This window comes from Sebastes umbrosus, chromosome 21 (assembly GCF_015220745.1).
Source record: "Sebastes umbrosus isolate fSebUmb1 chromosome 21, fSebUmb1.pri, whole genome shotgun sequence".
Taxonomy (NCBI): domain Eukaryota; kingdom Metazoa; phylum Chordata; class Actinopteri; order Perciformes; family Sebastidae; genus Sebastes; species Sebastes umbrosus.
In genome coordinates this window covers 24,363,012-24,376,090 of record NC_051289.1, presented here as the reverse complement: position 1 = coordinate 24,376,090, position 13,079 = coordinate 24,363,012, and the positions used below count along the sequence as shown (strand labels likewise).

At 39.9% G+C, this 13,079-nt stretch overlaps 1 protein-coding gene across 3 annotated transcripts in view; it reads right to left on the bottom strand.

Moving 5' to 3' along the window:
* The window catches only part of palmdb (palmdelphin b), a 59,369-nt gene that overhangs the window by 9,305 nt on the left and 36,985 nt on the right, over window positions 1–13,079 (bottom strand). Inside the window, exon 1 of one of the 3 annotated variants that reach the window (XM_037756469.1) lies at window positions 8,822–8,950. The exons of the other annotated variants lie outside the window; for them this stretch is intronic. The gene's annotated coding sequence lies outside the window, so the exon portion shown is untranslated. Of the gene's footprint in view, window positions 1–8,821; window positions 8,951–13,079 lie in introns of those variants that run through there. 3 annotated transcript variants of the gene reach the window in all.

The window sequence follows — 13,079 nt, the reverse complement described above, 5'->3', positions numbered from 1 at the left end:
ACCGGCCATATGGTGCGGCTTTGTTGGAGTCCTAACTGAATGAAAACACACTTTGCCTCATGTATGGACAGTTGTGCTAAACCAACACACACACACCGGAGTATTGGTAGAACTGTCATTCAGATGAAGCTGAGAGTGGAGATGAGGCTCCCTCAGGCTGTTTCCTATTGACACACACACACACACACACACACACACACACACACACACACACACACACACGATCCCAGCCTAAAGTGAGTGGATGTCCCATTTTTGCAGTGAGAGCCATAACTAACGGTTTGTCCACACCAGGAACGTCAGGCTCACTTAATGGCTCGATTCAGGCACCAGCTGTGTTTCAGCTGCGTGTCTGCTGCTGCTACTGCTGCTGCTGTCAGCTCTTTCTTTCTACATACAGTTTGTCTTTCATAATGGCCATTTCATTTCATTATAAATATCATTTATATATATTTTAGACAGAAAAAGGTTAAGAAACGTGTGGTAATTTGTAAATAATAGTAATAATCCACCATTACTACCCCGTACTATATTCATTCATGGAGCCCTGCAAGTCACTGCATGTTCTACAACACTGTCCTGGCACATATTTAAGAAAAAAGATACAGAAAAAATACAAATACAGATACAGACACTAAAACTGTAGTAATGTTGCTGGTATGATGTCAATGTACTGTCAAACAGAAAAAAAAACAACAACAAAAAAAACAAAATGTGATGTGACAAGGGTGGCTCATTATCACCTGCCTCACACCCGAGTGTTTTAGTGTCTTTCAGCTCATTGTTTTGTTTTTACGGACTGCAACTTTATTGTTTTTGTTCACCGTCACTGCTCTCATCAGCATAATTTCCAGTCTCTTAAACCCACTGTACACTATACCTGCCCAGCACCAAAAGGTAGTCTGGCAAAGTTGGTGACCATAGTCGAGCATTTAGCAGCTAAAGAGACAGATATTTCACTCTGGAAGTGGTGGAGACCAAAAACAGACCTAAAAGGGAAGTGAATATTGGCTTTTGATGATTTTGCTGTTTTTTTAAAGTTATTTTTTTGGGGGCATTTTCCATTTTTATGACAGGACAGTGGATAGAGTCTTGAAAGGGGGGAGAGAGAGAGTGGATGCGGAAAGGGCCACAGGCCGGATTCGAACCCGGGCCGCCGCGGTCAGGACCAAGCCTTAATACATGGACGCCCGCTCTACCAACTGAGCTAACCCAGGCGCCCGATTTTGCTGTTTTTAATGGCTCCAAAAATGTAAAGTTTGTCAGGTAGCATTAGAGGAAAGGCCAGGATAATAATAAAAATAAATTCCAATGACAAAAAAACAAACAAATATATATATATATATATATATATAGATCTGTCAAACGATCACTTTCGATCACTTTCACTGTCTGTTGCTGCTGTGAAAATAGGCGAGACCTCGAATCTCTAGAAGAGACACAGCTGACACGCAGCCGAGCCGCACATGAGACGCGCGTCTCACGTGGGAAGTGTGGCCGCTCTAACCTGTTAACACGGACGCTGAAATAAAAACAGGTAACGCAGCCGCCACACGCTGCTGACGTTCCTGGTGTGGACAAGCCGTAAGACTGAACAAATCAAGATCGCTACTGTTTCGAAACTCTTGTGATCGCTGTTGATCCCAAATCAACAGTAAGTTAAGAGAAAAACATTATTATTATTATTATTATTATTATTATTAATAATAATAATTATTGTTGTTGTTCATGTAGTTATTGAATTTACTTATCAACATTATTATTATTACAATTTATTTACGTATCTAATTATTTCTCTCTCCTTCTCCTCGGCCATACTTCTGGTCACAGTTATTCATATATTAATATACAGCACACTTTCATACATGCACACAAACACCTACAATACTTGCACTAACAAAAACAACATAAAACCTGTACCATAATCAAATCATATAACATCTGATTCATACGTCTTGAGTCTGTATATTTCATTACACCTTTGTCTGTCTAATTTGTTACCCGGTTGAAATATAAAAAAAGAAACATTGGATTAGAGGATGCTAAACATAATAATTATATCTGTTAATTACATCTACCTGACAGGTAGGGATGATTGTCATGCTTACAGAGGCTAAAATGGCAATTTCAAATGATAATACAACACAATCAAAATGTCCTCCGTGTTGTTCGTCATTGCCCCCTGAAACTATTACTAAAGCTTATTACAGAAATGATTCATATGAATGTTGTTGTCATGACGTTGCTCATCTAGGCTTCCCATTGGATATCGACTCCAACAAAGCATCTGAACAGTGTCAGCAGAAGCTTTTGCTAACTTGGATAGTTCAGTAAAGTGTGAAAGATATTGACAGATTCAAACTTCCCCGGATTAATAACTCATCAGAGAAACATAGTTAAAACACCAACGAGGGCTCTTTCTAACCGTAGTGAGGTAGACAATGAGCTACAAGCTCATTTTAATCACAACGAGCCTTTAGTCGTCCGAGCTGGACACATACATGACATCGGTCTCAATGTGCAGCCGGCTGTGAGACGAGTGGTTGGGGACCGCTGTGGATCAGATAGTCAGAAGATTAACATGAAATAGAAAGAGTTCATCATCGAGGAATCTGTGGCCAACGAGGGCTTTGTTCACTAAAGAGTTGCGGTAGAAATTGACAGCCTATTTATTGTCTCCAGACACACTTTATAAACCCATATGGCTGCAATGCAGTGCCATAGTATGTTTGAATTACATACGTAATTACAGATATCTACAACGTCATTTCACCAAGACGCAACGTCATTTCACCTAGCCACAACTCTAATTCTAGATATCTGTAATCACATTTAGACTAGTCACAACTCTAATTCTAGATATCTGTAATTACATTTAGACTAGCCACAACTCTAATTCTAGATATCTGTAATCACATTTAGAGTAGTAATAACTCTAATTCTAGATATCTGTAATCACATTTAGACTAGCCACAACTCTAATTCTAGATATCTGTAATCACATTTAGACTAGTCACAACTCTAATTCTAGATATCTGTAATTACATTTAGAGTAGTCATAACTCTAATTCTAAATATCTGTAATCACATTTAGAGTAGTCACAACTCTAATTCTAGATATCTGTAATTACATTTAGAGTAGTCATAACTCTAATTCTAGATATCTGTAATCACATTTAGAGTAGTCACAACTCTAATTCTAGAGATCTGTAATTACATTTAGACTAGTCACAACTCTAATTCTAGATATCTGTAATCACATTTAGACTATCCCTAACTCCAGTTAGAGATACCTACAACCTCGTTCTGACTAGTCAACATTCCAGTTCAGGATATCTCCAGCTGCCTGTGCAGCGTTCACATCACGGTTAATAAGAAATACTTGGCTACAGTTAGACAGACAGGGTTTTATCATGTTTACAAGAAAACAATGTTCGACTGTTTCTAGATGCCAACAGCAGCCTCCAGTATTAAAGGCTGACATCCATTCATCCATTTGTGTTGCTGTGATCAATGTTATACACATCTTCCAGCTTTGCTGTTGACACATTGTTGTTTTAAGTGCGGTGCTTTCAGTCAGCGGTTTTATTATTACAGCATGTGGTACCATAATGTGTACAAGGGTGTGCGATTTATCACTTGAATTGAATGGAAACAATTCATCTCCAAGCTGAGTGAGGAGCAGTGAGGAGACATTCGGCCCTTCATAATACGTTGAAGATGTGAGGTTGGACACGTGCCAGCATCATCAGGAGGTTTTTATCCTGCGAACTACAAATGCCTGACATCTTTATGAGGAAAAAAAAAGACCTTGAAATTAAATGTCTTTTGCATCAGTGGTTCTGGAGTTTGTGTGCAACATGTTGCATTACACATGAAACGGCTTTCTACCAGCCTTTTCATATCGACTGGATGTGAAAGTCCTTTTTCCCGGGGAAATAAAAGACTGTCCAGTCTGTGATCATCAATAAGCGAAAGGCATCAGAACAGCACTAATTTCGGCTCTGAATGTATTCTGTTAAGAATTAGATGAGGCTACGCAAGCGGGGTAAATTATATTCTACCATTAAAAATAATGAATTCATTGAGTGTGTTGTTCATCCTTCATTAATACACTGCCTGCAGTCCTCTAAATACATTTCAACCTGTCAATACTAACTGAAAAGATGAGAGCTGTTTGGGCTTTCTTTGTCTTCAAAGCAGCAGACACACACACACACACACACACACATACGTGTTTTTAGACAATATCAGGACTTTTGAAAAAAACGTGACAAATGGGGACGTGCCTTTCCCAAGGTCCTAGAGAGCTGGGAATCAAAGTGTTTCCGAGCCATGCTTCTACGAATACATCCATCTGTTGAGCTTTTGTCTAAGGCTATATTTTGGTCAGACCTGATTTCAATGCTACGGAGGCTCTAGAACACTGTGGTGAGCCTCGGAAAAATGTCCTGATATTGAAGGTGTGTTATCATAGCATTGTCCTCATCATTTTTCATGAAAACAAGTACGTACACACACACACATGTGCACACACACACACACACACACACGCGCGCGCACTAAATGTGCAAAGCTTCAGTCTAACAGATGAGACAAATATGACGGAGACATCAGTGGTAGTTCACTAGGAGGGATACAAATCTGTCAAAGGATACATGTGCTTTGTGTGTGTGTGCACGTGTAAGTCTTTGTCGCAGCCACACTGACACATTTCTGTGGGGGAAAACCTTGAAAACACCGGCTCCATCTCTACTCCAAGAACTCACATGCAATCATTGCAGCGGACTGCGCAAGATAGCTGCAGGCTACACTGCACACATAATACTATCATCATCTTTTACTGTTTATTAAGATATACGCATCACTGAAAGGAGTATTAACCATTCGGAAAGTATTCAAAAACAAGGCTGTCGATAATCTACACACTACTTCCTGCTCCAGCTCAGGAACCTGCCTCAAGATTCTAATCCATTTCTGCACACTGCAATAATCCAGTCTGTTCTCTGCTCACCATCATCACCGTGTGGTTCGGATCGGCCACCAAACGGGACAGGAACAGACTACAACGGACAGTCAGGATTGCAGAGAAAACCATTGGTGCTAACCTGCCCCTCCATCCAGGACTTCTACACCTCCAGACTCAAGGAAACAGTCAGGAAGCATCACTGCAGACCCTTCACATCCTGGACACAATCTGTCAGAGGTGATACAGAGCTTTGTACGCCAAAACAAGCAGACACAACAAAAGTTTCTTCTCCCAGGCCGACACTCTGATGAACTCTTAAAGGTCCCATATTGTAAAAAGTAAGATTTCCATGTCTTTTATATTATAAAGCAGGTTTAAGTGCTGTATAAATACTGTGAAATTATCGAAGCGCTCAATATACAGAGAAATACACACAGCCCGTATTCAGAAATTGTGCGTTTGAAACAAGCTGTTAGGATTTCTGTTCATTTGTGATGTCACAAATATACAATATTTAGACCATTACTCGGTTTTAAATGTAAACATTCTAAATGTGTCCCAGTTTATTTCCTGTTGAAGTGTATGTTAATGACATCAGCTGACAGGAAGTAAACATGGACCCAAACTGTTGCCAGGCAACGCAATTCTGTTGCAAATCCGTTGCAATTCTGTTGAAATGCACTAAAATGGAGCATTTCAGACAGAGGGTGAATACAGGTATATTCAGGCAGACAGTATGAGGAAAATAAAGTTGTTTTTTTTAACATTACATCATGTAAACATGTTCTAGTAGAAACACAAAATACAAGTATGAACCTGAAAATTAACACGATATGGGACCTTTAAATCAGTCATACACAGTCAATAACCCTCTAACACCAACATATCCACTGCTGCTCTTATAGATTATAATTCTTACAGTCTTTAATGCACATTTTTTAAATATGTACACATCATCTGTCACTGCCAATATAAATCCTACTCACTGTACATACAGACATCTATACATGTTCATACTGTACTTAATCCAGTCCATGTACATTCACTCAGTATTCATTTCTTTGCACTATTTGTAGTGTTTGTAGTATATTTAGACTCAACCCCACAACCACCGTCCAGCTGATCCACTAATACTCACTAGAGCACCCAACATGTGGATTAATCCACCACTGGAAATAGTCCGAACAAAGTCACTATTTCCTCGTGTTTCAGGAGTTTGTTAAAAACTACAAAGTCAGGCTGTTTGAGAATATTTGAATGTTCAGTATGAGCCAACGGGTAGAGGAGGAGGAACCAACAGTGTGCTGGTCTGAGTCCTTTCATGATGGAGTTATTGACAGTACAACAATATGGAATAACATTAGTATTTATGTACTCTATAGCTGGATACGATTGATTGACAAATGTCCAGCAGTACATGACAGAAAGACACGTGGGAATCTGTGTCATACCTCTGTATCTCTGTATCCGCCAGCCTCAGTTGCTGAGCTGAACACTAAAGGACTGGATGTACTGGATCCAGTCATGTTTTGGTGCATGATAATATATATATAATATAACAGACCTTAACCCTTTAGTGTCCTCACTAAGAAACAAACAATGGAGAAGTTTTCTCTTTGCCTTTCTTTTGTCCTTTTTTGTTTTTTTTGGGTTCGGTTGAAAGTCTGCATGGTAAAAAAAAAAATACTAAGCATGTACTGTTATTATGCTAGTAATAGGTTAATATACCAACATATGTTAATTTGTTACCATGGAATTAGTAGTATTACCAGCACTAGTATTATTTCCTTGGATATTTACCATATTTACAGTATAGGATACTTTGAAAACATCTCAGAAATGGTGAAAAAATCATACTGATATAATTTTTTCATGAAATACATAGTGGAATAACTTAACTTAAAGGATAGAAAAAATAAATATATGATATTAACAAAAGTGAATGTTCATAAATTGGTTTTTATTTCATAAAATTCTAAATTTATTATCTTAGCATCGCTACTTTTACCAGTAAAGGACAATTCAACTGTTTGGTATAGAGCATTTAGACAGTAAAAAAAAAAATCATACTTATTAAATTATTCCTGCATACATATAACATAACAACAACATCAATGAAAACAATAACATTAAATGTACCATATTAACAACAATGAATAATTGATGAATAATAATGAAGAATAATAAGTTGTTTTATTTAGTAGAAAATAATAAATTTTAATGACATCATCAGCTTTACTAGCTTTACTGTGAAAGGACAACGGAACCGTTGGGTTGCCCTTTATTAGACTTATTAATTTAGTATCAAGTTACATAATTCTGTTCAGTAATACCTCTGAGACTATGATAAGTCGAAAGAATAGAGACCAAACAGGGTCCTCATGTCTGGAGAGACTTTTCTGTGGCTAACTTCCTGTTAGGAGGCGGACTTAAAGACACAGCGACATCTGGTGGATTATTTCAGCATAACAACCTTAAAACCAGTGGTACGAGGCTCCGTCAGGTTGAGTTAAAGGGACTGTTTATAACTTCTTACACGTATAAATCATTGCGGGTCGGTGTCCCATGCTCGCTCGCGTGTGGCTACACTGTTCAGACTCAGACTCCAACACAAACTACACGGAAGCACCAAAACCACAAAGTTGTATCTAGTGAAGCCCGTCTGTTAAACAGTGTTGGCCGCGGTCGGAGGACGCGGGGGAGACTGTAGCTTTGGTCTCCAGGACCGGAGTCTCTGCTGTACTCTGCTCCTCTGCCTGCTTGCCTTCACTCACACACCGCACACGTTCTCTCTCTTTCGCTACACTCTCACGTGCATGCACGCACACTACACACTGCAGAAGAGTTAGTTTAGCTCTGAGAATATCTAGTGAATGTTCAGTGGACATTTGTGCAGAAATAACTGCTGCAGCTCCTCCAGACCAACAGAGGTTTAACGTGTCTTGTGAAGTGACGGTGCTCCGCAGAGAGAAACGTTATCGTCTCCGACCAAAACTCCGGTGTCTCCCCTGTTCCCTCCGGCCGCGTTCGGGAGGCTGAAGTAGGAAAAGCCAACACTAGGATCAGCATTGATTCATGGAGAGACCTTCGTCTGGTCAGCTAACATTACTGCCAAGCAGCTGAAATATAGAGTGATATTGTGGTTTTAGCTGACGTGTGTCGCCTCACTGTTTTGAGCGACGCTCGTTCACGTCTATGTAGAGCGAGCACAAGCGCGAGCAACAGGACGCTGACTTTCGTCGACTTAACGGCCACAGGTGTGTCGCTGTTAACAAGCAATTTCTGATTCTTACAAACAGTCCCTTTAAGAAAATCTAGTGACTCAAAATGTGATCTAGCAAACAGTCCAACAGAACATCAAAAGGCTCGTTTCACAAATTACGAAAAGAAATATAGTTTCTCATACAAATCCAAGCATGGCTAGATACCACAAGTGAGATCAAATATTAAAATGTGGGTCAACCGAGTATTTAGTCAATCAGCCAATATCAGCACATCGGGTCCAAACTGAAAATATTATCTAATCAAAAACGTCAGCTTTTATCCATTTCATGCAAGGACGGTCCAACCTCACCGCTCATTCACACCCACACACACACACACACACACACACACACACACACACACAGACGACTGCAGCTAGGCGATCCACAGCATATTATCAGCCCAATAACTGCTCTGCTGGGAGGCTTGCGGCATCCCTCCGTCCACATCAACAGCAGCAAACACACAAGCTGATTTCCATTCTAGTAGCTGCAGCAGATAATGCAGAGAGGATCGATACTCTGACACACAGTAAAAATCAAACTTTTGTGTGTGTGCGTGTGTGCGCGTGTGTGTTAATGGACCTACCTGAGACAGTGTGGCGGGCTAATGCAGAGGGGCTCTGCTCTGTTTCTGAGTGCAGCCTCACACTGGCAGCTCTGCCTGGCTGCTGCTGCCTCTGATTGGACGGCTGGTGGAAGGGGGGGTGTACTGGAGACAGCCAATACTTGAGCTTTCTCTGATGAACCCACACTCAGGCAGAGAGGAGCTCATCTTGTGCTCATACACACACTCTTATCCATCCATAGGCACCGGAAGAGAGTTGGGACAACGAGACATTGTGCCCCCCCCCCCACCTTCAGGTGTTATGGTAATGAGGTGGTGACGTCTAAGCCAGGTATTAAGGTCATCATATGTTTATATGACGTAGCATGTTGGAGATCAATATTCAATATTATATATACATATCAATATCCAATCATAACCAACCATTGTGTAGCCTAATTCAAATGAAATCAGGATCAGCATTGATTCATGGAGAGACCTTCGTCTGGTCAGCTAACATTACTGCCAAGCAGCTGAAATATAGAGTGATATTGTGCTTTTAGCTGACGTGTGTCGCCTCACGGTTTTGAGCGATGCTCGTTCACGTCTATGTAGAGCGAGCACAAGCGCGAGCAACAGGACGCTGACTTTCGTTGACTTAACGGCCACAGGTGTCGCTGTTAACAAACAATTTCTGATTCTTACATAGAGTTTAATTGTTAGATCTTTCTTTGAAAATTAAACCTGCTCTAACTAGTAATTATTAATATTATTATCATTATTATTTTTTGTCTAGCTGGGGGGCAGCAGAAACAAGTTACGAACACAACATTGAGATATCCTCACCTCTTATAGCTAGGATAGGTGATGGATTTTAGAAACATTTTAGAATCTGTTTTTGGTCTCTATCAACTCCTGATTGAAATATTTAGTCTGAAAACAGCCGGCTGCTGCAGTCGAGGACGTCACTGAGAGAGAGATAGTGAGTGAGAGTGGACCAGAACAGTACAGCGGGCGAGTGAATGAGAAACAATGAGCTCTGTAAAGCCGAGGAGAGCTGCAGGTTCAGCTGATCGTTCTCTGAGGTTCATCACTACGAGTGACACAGTTCACATCATCACATTGTTCCTGTAATAAGGGGGCTGATGGATATTGAAATGGTTTGGGTTGGCAGATATGGATATAGATGATGCATCAATTCTCATCAATAAACATTTGCCTGCTTTCTTGTCTGCTTTTTAATTCAGCTGGACACCCACACAAACACACACACAAACACACACACACACACAGTCTGAACAGGCCAGCTCGCAATCTGCAGCGTTAGTTTCGGCGTCTGTCTGGATTTTTTTCCGTGAGCCTCGTTTTGCTGCTGTTTATGATTGTGTTTTTTAAATTATGTAACCTGCTTATTACACATACATTATGTGTCAGTTGTGTCTAAACAGAGGGAGAAGATCACACACACATACACACACATACACACACACACACACACACACACACACACAAAGAGCATAGGAGCAGAATGGCTTGTTGACGGAGAGAGAACTGGTCTAAAATATATGTGGCGATCAGCGACCGGATCGGCAGATACTGCTTCTAGCGATCAGTGATCGGCCCTGATAACTGTGATCGGAGCACCCTTAGTCGGTATTGCAGTGGACGGACATATACATGCTGACACCAAGCAATCATGGTCCTAGTGGGACTGTACTGGAAGGAGCAGTTGGAAACCATCCTGTCCTGACCATTGTGCCTCTCCATCTGGTGAGAAGTGAATCCCAGTGCGGTGGGATGACGTGCTTCTTAAGGGGGGTGTCTTGGACACAGTTTAAGGATCTCTTTCCTGTTTTTTAACAGTTAGTGTTTCTTTAAGCTGACCAGCATGGCCTCCTTGGGTGCCTTAAGTGAGACTAAAGGGGTCCATTGTAACTGTGGTGTATAGCATAACGCTGTACCATCAACATCCACTGTATTGGCAGTGTCAGCCCTGATTCACTTCTGATTATGTTACACAGCCCGAGAGCTTGTCTTTTTCTGCTTCCTGTGTGTTCAACTGCTGCTTTCCAGCAAATGTTATCAGAAGCAAAGTCGTGGGTTTCAACCTTCAACTCTCTGTTCGCAGCAGACAGAGGCAGATAGAGACTCTTGGAGACATAAAGGCACGCCTGTATGTACAAATACCTTCATTTGAACTTCATTCAGCGTTCTCTGTCTAGCTTCTGACAAGAGCCTCTCTGGGAATTCATGTTTAATGTTTTATTAAGAGGAACATTCCAACAACACCACTCAAGGAGGCATGTTGACCGTTGGCACTAACCCCTTACATTCTGTTCATTTATGCACAAACAGGGAGTTAAAAACTAGAAGAAAGTGTCCAGATGTGTCTCTGCTCTGTCTCTGTTCTGCATGCAGTTCTGCAGGCATTATACGTTGGCAATACGCAAACTATGGTTACTTTGAATGTCGACGTTTTTGCATTCGGTAAGAGCAAGTGACCGTAATAATAATAATAATAATAATAATAATAATAATAAAAATAATATTATTTTTCTATTTAAGCTTTTAATTTAAGTATTTCCATTTTGAGGTTCATATTTGATGTTTCCCTTTTCTAATTTTCATTTTTAATTTCATCTTTACAATTTAAGCTTTCAGTTTGAGCATTTCAATTTAAGAAAAATTTTGCCTTTTTAATTTCTCTTTTTTCAATTATCTTTTTCTTTTTAAGCTTAATTAATGACCTGATTTTTCCTAGGAGTGTAGTAAAAATAATATTTTTTAATTTTTATTTCTTTCAAATTTCTATTTGGACTTTTCATTTTAATTGCGATCAAAAAATATCCTCCATACACACAGATCAACCAACCATACAGTTAATGACTACCACTACTCAGTAATGTGGATGATCCACAGACGTCACAGTGGAACTACGTTAGAAGTTGAGGTTACACTTCCTCCTGGATTTGTCTTTCTCCTTCTAAGGACGTTGAGGAGGGAAGTGCTAACTACATCCACAATGTGTTACTGACTCTATCAATCTGTGATTAGTGTAGAATATGAGTCACCCCCCCAAAAAAAAGATTTCTCCATTAACAAGGCACATGCATTCCTCCTAGAGGAGGACAGTACAATATATTCACACAGTGGTTAAATACATTCTTCCAGGTAATAGAAAGACAGACACGCCGTGTGACAGTGATTACAATGGATGGCCCTGGGTTTCTCACTTTCCAGCTTTTTGTCTTGCATACAAAATCACTGTTATATAACTGTATCCTTAAAGCATGATGTCTAAGTTGCCACCTCATTTTCTTTCCACCCTCCTACATGTTTTTCACAATGTCACAGAGAGACAGAGAGGAAGAGAAAGCAACCAAGGACGAGTGTTACATGAGGAGCAGAACAATAACATTCAGTTCACTCGGCTGTCGGTCCGTCTCGTCTCCATGCAGACAGAATTCAGACTTTATACAGAAGAGCTCAGACATACACATGTACACCTCTTTATAAGCATATTCAGGGGTTTTTCATTGTGATTTAAAGTTGTGTACTTTAACGCCCTAAAAGTGTTATTAAATATCGTTAATTAATTTAAATTTTAAGGTCCCATATTGTATAAAAAGTGAGACTTTCATGTCTTTTACATTATAAAGCAGGTTTAAGTGCTATATAAATACTGTTAAACTATCAAAACGCTCAATGTACGGAGAAACACGCAAAGCTCGTATTCAGAAAGCATTTGAAACAAGCCGTTAGGATTTCTGTCCATTTGTGATGTCACAAATATACAATAATTAGACCATTACACGGTTTTAAAGGTAAACATTCTAAATGGATCCAAGTTTATTTCCTGTTGCAGTGTATGTTAATAACATCAGCTGACAGGGAGTAAACATGGACCCAAATTGTTGCCTAGCAACGCAATTCCGTTGCAATTCCACTGAAATGCACTAAAACTGAGCGTTTCAGACAGAGGGTGAATACAGGTATATTCAGGCCGACAGTACGAGGAAAATATATTTTTTTTAACATTACAGCATGTAAACATGTTCTAGTAGAAACACAAAATACAAGTATGAACATGAAAATGAGCACAATATGGGACCTTTAAAATAATTCTCAGACGTATGTCTCAGTTCTTGTAAACTAATCGGCTTTGGTGGTGGTGAATGCAGTCAAACAAACCTCCCTCTAAATGACAGCAGTTATTGTGATAGCATGAAGGACAGCCTTTTCTTGTGCCGTGTTGATAAAAGAAGTTGAAATTAAGCTCAGGTACCGCTAAAAACAACAC